Here is a 7639-nt window from a genome sequence, read left to right as displayed (position 1 = left end):
AAAGCCTTTACATGTTCGTAAAGTTTAGGACATTTAGAGATCAAACAATCAATACAGATTGATATCAATTCCTCATAACATGATGACACTGACAAAGGATACATAACAGCAATATTGTGGTCGTCAATATATGTTGTTTGTTTGCTTTGTTTGTTGGTGCAAAATGTTTTATGGAGAAAACCTAACTTCTGCCTCGCTCCCCAGTCTAACAATGTTTTTCTTGTCTGTGTACCAAGGAGGAAGAAAGCGACGAGAGTTTGCGCCCCGCCCCGCCTCGCACACTGGCGACACGGGTGACTGACCCGATGTGCACAGGTGACGTGCAGGAGTAAGTAGCCTTGAATACCAGCCGCCTCAGCAGATCGTGCACAGGGTACCTAAGTACAGGGTTGTCTGGAACAGCGAGTGCACTTGAAACAGGTGTGTACAGATGACAAAAGACGGTTCGTCCCGAATGCCACACAGAACGCAGACTTCTCACGCTCCTTACCCTATGAGATCAAATAATGATTCAAATCAAATTATTTTCTATTGTACATGCGTAAAGTACATGATCTAACTATATCATATTACACAAATACCACGAAATATAGGTCAGGAATTTAAAAACATTGAAATCCATAAGTCTGTAGTTTCTTCTCCGCTTCTCCTCACTGTGAAGGATTGCAGTACCATTGCGCGCGCGCGCGTGAGTGTGTGAGTGAGTGAGTGTGTGTGTGTGTGTGTGTGTGTGCGTGAGTGAGTGTGTGTGAGTGTGTGTGTGTGTGTGCGTGCGTGCGCACTTGTGTGTGTGTGTGTGTGTGTGTGTGTGTGTGTGTGTGTGTGTGTACGTACGTGCAGCAGGCGGGGATGTGGAATATGGAAATACAAATTTATGTTCAGAATCACGTCACATTTATGTGTTTCTATCTTTCAAGTGGTAGGTGTGCGGAAAGAAGAACATCGAATTAACTGTCCACTCAGGCAACAGTTTCCAGGAAAAGGTGACTTATTTCCTTGTCACCACTTTCGCGCTTCTGTTCCCCTCATCAAGCATGAGCTCCCGTCCACGACGTACTGCGGATATCTGACAGGTTCCCCTTGGGCGGAAACATTCATCTGGAAGAGTGGTTAGGTTATCCACACTGAGCGATATCACAGCCAGACACTTCCTTGTTTGCTTGATGACATTGATACGGTTTTTCCTGAAAATGTGTTTTTAGACGTATAATGCGTTATACAGTGACCTGCCCTTCGTCTGTAAAATTTGCTTAGAACCACCGCTGACGCATTCAGTATTGCCAATGCACACTGTGTTTGCCTTTCATATTGAGAGAAGCACGCTAGTATATATTCTGACTTCCTTCCGAATGCAGCCCATACACATGGTGTACAGGTACTAGTTGTATCCCCGATTTACTCAAAAAGGGGATGATTCCAGAAAGGGGATGATTCCAGTGTGTAATTCAGAAAGTTTTCCAGAGTCTTAGTGGATGTGTGTTTAACGTCCATCTGTAGCCTCCGTATCTTGATTCCCTCGTGCTTGAATTGAACTTGAATCTTGGAACGTAAACTTGATCTATTCGCACGTCGTCACCTTGTAATGCAATCACCCAGTACCTATCCTGTAGTCTTGCCACCCACACAAAAAGTCTGCATAGGCCGGGGAGGCAACTAGTCAGTTACAAGATGGTACATGGTTCCTTTCTTTGTCAACCTTCTAATTAGATTATTGGTGTTTTTGTAATCATAGCGATGTTAATTGTTAGCAAACAACACCTGTTTCTGCTGGGATGTGTTATTGCTTTAGGGAACATTCCGAGGGAAGGGAGGGACAAAATGTTTGTCGACATTTAAGGGACTGAGTGGTGAGTCAATAGTCAGGCAGACACGAACATGTTATAAATCTTAGACCCGAATGCTGGGCCCAGTGGATGTGTGATAGCGTACACAACTACTTAACTGAACTGGTAACACACCAGTTGTGTACAGTAGGTAGATGTAATTATACAAACTACTAGTACGTACATTACTCCGGACTGTACGTTGTGAGACACGCACACAGGGAAGGACCCTACTCCTTTCGATGAGTGTGGTGGGATTTTTAACGTGCTCACTTTAGACTGGAAACGCTTAAAGGGTTTCGGGGTGACAAAAACGCTTCGGATGGGATAACCGTTCCCTGCGACGAAAAACGGTATTTTATGGGGTTTTGCGAAACGTTTCCGAAACCGCCACGGTAGTTTTGTAACCCTTCAGCGATGGGCCTGAAACCTTTCCTGCTATGTCTAAAGAGAAAGGGTTTCGCGAAACGGCATAGGCCATATGCTAATGATATTTTAAAAAGCCTGTGCTTGTATCTCCTGTTATGCTCGAGTCATTTTTTACTTCATTCTACGTAGGCTACTAGCTATCTTTTTCTCGCTATGTCCCTACATGAAAAAGGAGTCGGCAAAAGGCCAGTGAAGGATGTGAAGCTGTCTATCATGCCTGCGCTATTTCCGGCATGGCGAGGCAAGCCCGTGCCCGTCCCTGTACATGAGCCCGCAGTCTCCTTTGATGGGCAAGTACTCGATGTCACAATGCAATAAAATGTGCGTTTTATACATTAGCACAAGAACATAAACTAGAGTCGCAAGACAAAATAAGCGGCTATTCTACCGCTATTATGACCCGCGCCGGGTAGCCCGCTAAAGAAAAACCGTTACCGGTACGTGGCAAAGAGTTTCGAAGGGTTTCAGAATACCGTCACCACCTTTGCTTTACGTCCCCCACAACCCGCGATAGGTGCCTTTTGTCCGTACGTTTTTTGGGAGGACACGTCCGCTACGTTTTTCTGAAAACGTGGGGAAGGACTAGCATGAGCTGAGGGAGGGAGTACGCACGTCACTCACACGGTTGCGCAAGGGACTACCAAAATTGGATTTATCTGACTCTTGATTTCATAATGTGATGTAAGATGAATATGGCGCAAGACGTAAAAGTATGATGTACCAATACACAGAAATCGTAAAAGAAAGTTTGTACTCCATCCATGAAATTCGTTGATCAATGACTTTGGTTGCTCAGCGGTGGCTCAGCGGTCCCGGCCTTATGGGGTGTAAGTCAACCCTAAGCAAAAGGCAAAAGACCATCTCGCCACCCTACAATGCTCAACTTATGCTAAGTAGTAACTTAGTAGTAATATGCGCTCATCCGTAGTATGTCATTCATGCGACTATATATGTTATGTATACCTCATTAGGGAATGTCTGTGCTCCAGCGAGCATTAGGCGCGCAAAACGACATATTTAGGGGTGACTAAGCTCACATAGACATTAACAAAACGCTGGAGGCCATAACGTCAAGGTATTATAAGATCTAAATGTTGCGTGACCGGAAGTGCGTTTGGGTAGGCAGCCACTAATCCACTTTGTCAACATGATATGTAAGATTCTAACTCTACAGGTTGGCTAGCATAAAAAAAGAACTTCTCTTGGATGTAAGAAAAGGGTCGTAGGAACGACCCCCTGAAGAGACATGTTTTCCTGTGTATGGACTGCAGAGAAAAAAAAAGAAACACAACAACCATAACCATGACAGCGAAGCAATAAATCTTCCTATGCCTAGTGGTGTCAGGGCAAGCACCAGATGTGCTATTTACACACATAGCCGAATATGTCCTCCTAAAGACTGTCAAACTCCCCTCAACCATCAGCTGAATTTATTGCAGAGAGGAGACAAACGTCCACATTGTTAGATCACAGTTTGGGAATATGTTTGTTAACGTTCGCTTAGTCATTACCGACAAGGGTCACCCTCGTAAGGACCTACTCGTCTTGCCTATCTTGAGACGTCCTGTTGCGGGTTTAAGGCGTGGCGTGGAGTGTTTTCTCAGTCGTTTGTCGCAGCTACTGTTGGTTCTGTTGTGACGTCAGTGCTACCTGCCTACCCAGGCGTGACGTCAGCTCCAATCTCTGTTGACAGGTGCGCAAACCGAACAGGGAACGGTTCTACACCTGAGTCTTATTTATAGAACCGCTGGCCCATGTGAAGTTTGTTTTAGCTTCTTACGCACGGAGGATGTCAAGAGGACTTACGCTCAAGCGGTTGTGAAAAGGTCCGAGGATAAACTACGAACGGCATCCATTCTCGACATTGTGTGATAAAAGAATAGATAGATAGCTTTTATTGTAGATTCATGCCTTATCTTGCTATTAAGTACATGGAGACAAATACAAACGCAGTAGTAAATTGCGTATATTGACAGGACTTCTCAATGAAAGAATAGTGATTAGAACGGAGTCCATGGAAAATGTACTTAAAGCGAGGGTCACAACCCGCCGTACGTGCAACTGCGTGCTGTCTACGTGCAAATAAAAACGTGGTCAAATTTTGGGGAAGTGTGGTGAGTACCACCTCCGTACGGAATCCAATGGATTTGGGAGCTCGCAGACACGCCGTAGCACGTTAAGTGCGTGTAAAACTTTCTCTGCGTTAGGGCTGCGGATTCGCCCCCGTACGAGCCAGTATGGGCAACGCGCGTGCCCGTACGAACCGTACGTAGGCAGCACGTGAAAGTACGGCCTGCATACGGTAAAGTGGCAGTCGCTCAGGCCGTGTTTAAACGGAATCACCCAAGGCGGTTTACATGTGGTTTACCCCGAAGCCGGTTTCAAGTGGCTCCATGTGAACGCTCCGAAATCACATTGAAAGCGCCTCGATCCCAAGCCACTTCTAGAGGTGGTTTCGAATCGGTTTCCCCGCATCGCGATTTGCGTCTGAACGCAATGTGACTTCAATGTAACTTCGCCTGGTCATGGATTACGGGGTGATATTTCTTTATTTATATGCAATACCAACTTTTACGTGGCAACAACTTAAAGAGCAGTAATGGTCAAATAATGTGTCCGTTACGTTCTAGGGCGAGCTTCACCGCCTCTGGTGGGACCACGTCGGCATTCGGCCGAGATACGTACGCTGGGAGGGGGCATCAGCAAGCAGGTCGTTGACCTCTGACATTAATAACACGCCACCTTGCGTGTTATCATCAAACAGCAATAAATGTAGCTCAAGCAAATTGTGATCGGACACGGTTTCACCAGATGTGAGGAATGTGAGTTACCCGAATCGCGGTTTGGGTGATTCCGTTTAAACACGGCCTCAGAGATCGTACGTTGTAAGCACGTACAGATCACTTACCAATATTGCGCAACGAAAGATCCACGCGACCGCTCACGGCCAGGCGTGGCGTGCAGACCACATACTTACACCTTGCGCAACCGTGTGTGTCGACGTGTGTTGACGTACTGCTGATGCCAGTCCTTCCCCACGTTTTCAGAAAAACGTAGCGGACATGGCCTCCCCTAATAAACGTACGGACAAAAAAACACGTACGGCGGGTCGTGCCCCTCGCTTAACCCTGGGAGCCAGCCTAGTATCGGGTCGTTAGCCGGTTCCGGTCGGCACTAGTAGTTCGGGCTCAACGCCACTGTACCGGCAATCTAGATAGGCAGGCGTAATGCCTTTGGCTCCCGAAGGGAACCGGCTAACGGCCCGATACTAGGCTGGCTCCCAGGTAAATGTACTTCATGTCAGCTACGAAATGCCTCACCGATTGTGGAAAGGGTTGCATATCGCGCCCTTAGCTGTTAGAGCAGATGTAGCCTTAAACCCCAGTGGGTGTCTGTAATACCTGACTGATTTAAGTAAGTAATGAATACTTTAAGTAAGTGTAATACAAGAAATAATTTCAATTTCTTTAAAGAGAGGCTCCATTTGTACATAGCTTCGGTCGCGTCCGTTTTTCCTGGAACCGACTTAACCCACAGAGCTAAACTTATCAAGACTCCAGTTGTCACGGCGCTTTGTTCAGGTGTAATTTACGTGTAGTTGGCAGACCGTTTGACAATATACTGTCTGTAAGTTCATTTTTGCGCTATTCTTTTAAAAGTATTTGAAGTATTTCGCCGCCTACCCCCCTCCCACACACACACACACACCGTGCATGATGCAAGACTATACTAACAACTTCTACATTTAATGTCAAGACTCAACGAATAACGTCAGAATCCTTCTCAGATTTGAATACATATCTTATTCAATCAACACACATGATTCATATGCATGCAATTCATGCAGTCATCATTTTTTTTTGCAAAATGAATGATAACTTGAGAATAGAACTAGTCTAGTAATGCCGGCTAGTTAACACCGAGCTTAACAAAATTCGTTAAAGGGTTTGGCTTTATGTAAAAGTCTTTGTTCAAACTTCAGAAGTATAGATCAAAAGACACCGAGACTAGACATACTTGCTCGTTCACCCATGTTGGATGGCAGCAGGACCATTGTCTCACTGTCGGTATAGCTGGCGGGTCGGTATGAGATCATCAACAGATAAGGTTTAAACAACACCTGCCAAAACTGCGGATTAGGTGAAGGCCTAGACCCTGGTCATGTACCAGTAAGAACAGGAATGCCGTGTGGGCATCCGTATCTTCTGGCCATTCATTGAACAAATAACACTTACCAGACTCAAGTGGGTTGCTAGAAAATAGTAGAAATTTCTCCAATAGATCGAATAATGTTCCAGGAGATCTACATTTTAGTTACCCGGTCAGTGGAGTACAGTTTGTTACCCACGTCCGCTCCCTAGGTTGCACATTGCACTCCCCTGGTAGACATACTATTCAGTCTATATGGCTAACTTCTAGTATTTCCAGCAGCCCGGTAGAGGCTGAATATCGTTTTCCATAGTTGATCATCAATTCCTCAACTACAATTTTGTCAGTACCCATGCAGAAGAGTCTAGAAAATTCTTGTTCTTATCAATTGTGGTTCCTATCTGAAGAAAATCGTACCGTCATTTCTGAAGAATACAATACTCAAAGCCTGAGTATATGTTTCAAATGTTAAATTACCATTACAATGTATATAAAGAGCTGTAAGACGTAGAAAAAATCATGACAATCCATCAACTGGTTCTTGAGTTATCCTCTTTTGAATATTTTTAAACAAACGCCCCTGCAGTTCCAGAGCAAGCCGCTATGTGCCCAAACTCACGCAATTTCTTCCTTAGCACAAGACCTACCTACCTTTCAAATTTCGTGACCCTAGCTTGTTCACATCATGACATATCAAAACCGTTCAGCTGCAGTACCACAACAAGCCGCCAAGGGGCCCAAAATCTAATCATTTCTAGGTCTCATCAAGACCTACCCACCTACCAAATATCAAGACAATCCACCCGAGCCTTCTTGAGTTATTTTGTTTACAGACAGGCAGACAGACAGGCACACACACATACACACATACATACATACATACACACACGCGCGCGCGCGCGCGAACGCCTATGAAAACCTTCGTGGCACAGAAACACGAGGGAATGGCTTTGCAGGTGTGAGCGCTTGCAATATAGTTAGCAGTCACAAGAAGGCGCTTTAGTCCGTGCAATGATTTCTGATGACAACATGCACATGCTCGTCAGATCGCGTCTATGGAAAAGTATCGTTAACTTAGGCAAAGGGATTTTAACATTATGAGAGCATGTTTTTGACGTGATACCGTGCCATTACAGATAGCAGGCGATGCTAATTTCCGTCTCGTATACAATCATTGACATTTCAAACGGTCTATGCCATATCGCAAACGCACTGTGCAAACATCGTCATATTTCGTG

The sequence above is a fragment of the Branchiostoma belcheri genome, unplaced genomic scaffold (genome assembly GCF_001625305.1).
Source record: "Branchiostoma belcheri isolate BF01 breed outbred unplaced genomic scaffold, Haploidv18h27 scaffold34, whole genome shotgun sequence".
Taxonomy (NCBI): Eukaryota; Metazoa; Chordata; class Leptocardii; order Amphioxiformes; family Branchiostomatidae; genus Branchiostoma; species Branchiostoma belcheri.
This window is presented reverse-complemented; position numbering follows the sequence as displayed.